The sequence below is a fragment of the Chrysochloris asiatica genome, unplaced genomic scaffold (assembly GCF_000296735.1).
Source record: "Chrysochloris asiatica unplaced genomic scaffold, ChrAsi1.0 scaffold00039, whole genome shotgun sequence".
Lineage (NCBI taxonomy): Eukaryota > Metazoa > Chordata > Mammalia > Afrosoricida > Chrysochloridae > Chrysochloris > Chrysochloris asiatica.
Genome location: NW_006408557.1, coordinates 12,514,953 through 12,516,576, shown reverse-complemented (window position 1 = coordinate 12,516,576; position 1,624 = coordinate 12,514,953). Strand labels below are relative to the sequence as shown.

At 36.9% G+C, this 1,624-nt stretch overlaps 1 pseudogene; it reads right to left on the bottom strand.

The window, feature by feature from the left end:
* Window positions 1-882: 882 nt before the first annotated feature.
* Window positions 883-1,153, bottom strand: LOC102818359 (annotated as a pseudogene).
* Window positions 1,154-1,624: the final 471 nt, after the last annotated feature.

The following is a 1,624-nucleotide window of genomic DNA, read 5'->3' as shown; positions in this document are numbered from 1 at the left end:
AATATTTTCTTTTACAATTTTAAAACTCACTCATATTGAAAAAACAAAACAAAAAACCTAATCTTAAAAACGTTGATAATTCAGAATTAACTATTTAAATGCTATGATTGATGGCCATTGTGAGTCACTCAAGAGACTGTGGTCCTTGACTATATGCACATCAACCTCAGACTGAAGTTATTACAAAGTCAGTATGTTTGTGGCTCAGTAAGATGTCCTATTTCTATTACTGATATCATGGTTGATCAAAACAGATACATTTACTGGTTTCCTTCTAACAATAATAAAAAGAAACAGTTTATAAAATCAGATTAAATGAAAAATTGCCTGATGATAATAATTTATAAACTCATTGTGGAATAATGATGTATTCAAGAGTTATCACTGTATGATGAAAGAAAGGTAATATGAAAGAATTTCTCTGTGAAGAATGAATGCAGATGAATTGTGCCAAGATACAATTCTCTGATAAGAGACAATAAGAACCTCTAGAACACTTAATAATAGGTTACTCCTGATGAATTGAGGATTGCAATAAAAGCTCATAAATTAACAAGCTTCCATATGATTTTTTTTTTTTTTTTTTAATGCCGAGGTGAAATAAAGAACCACAGGAATCAATCGATGTCCTGAGTATAGCACAGTGCATCATGAAGGGGAAATTTCTAGAAACCTTTCTTAAGCCTGGAATTTTTTAAGCCTGGGTTTCAGTTACAACTACGTAGAATTCTTTTTCTAGTGGAAAACAGTATTTTTAAAAAGTAACAACATAACTTAAAAAAATAATAATGATGATAAAACAGAATTCTGCATTTTTATAAAACTTGATTAAAAATAGTATTTCAAACTATACAGTACACAATTATCAAAAATACACACACTTCACTTGGCATCCCCAGCACCTCAGCTTTCTGTGCCCAGACTGTTTTGGCATCTCCATTTTCTTCATGGTTATTTCCATCCTTGCCAGCATCAGTTTCCCCCTTTTCCCTTTGGGTACCTTCTATCGCTTCTTTGCAGGGGCCTTTTTAGGCTTAGGTTCTGGCTTTGGAGGAGCAAGTTTAGCAGATAACCTTGTAGATCTCCTCTGAAGTTCATTCTTCACCTTGACTTTATCTCCCTTAGCATCCCCTTCAGCCTTTCTCTTGGGCATGGTGGCTTCTGTGGCCAGGCGCTGCTCCGTGTGGGCTTTGGTTGATCCCTGGATCGTTCTCCTCTTCTTCACACTATCTTGTTAGCACACAAAACACTTCATTGTTTGGGGGGAAAGGGGTAAATGTCATTAATACAGTGTCTTCAAAGCTGTATTGATGTGGAAGCAAACCCTTCCCATCTAGTTTTGAGAGACTCCGTTTTGGTTCTCAGGAGGCGACGTAATGTGTGACGTTAACACACATTAGCCACCTTGGCACAAATGCCGTGTGGTGTGGAAAAAGTACAATTTGTTTTTACATCTTCATATCCTCTTTGCCGTCTCTGCCTTCAGCATAGACTTGACTCCCATAAACCCAAAGACCTGTTAGGACCTGACCTCAGAAAACTGGTTATTCATATGTCAGGCAACCTGAACTTTCCAATGGCACTAACTCAGTGGTACCCCTCAAAAGAGCAGTGGTTCCTTTGT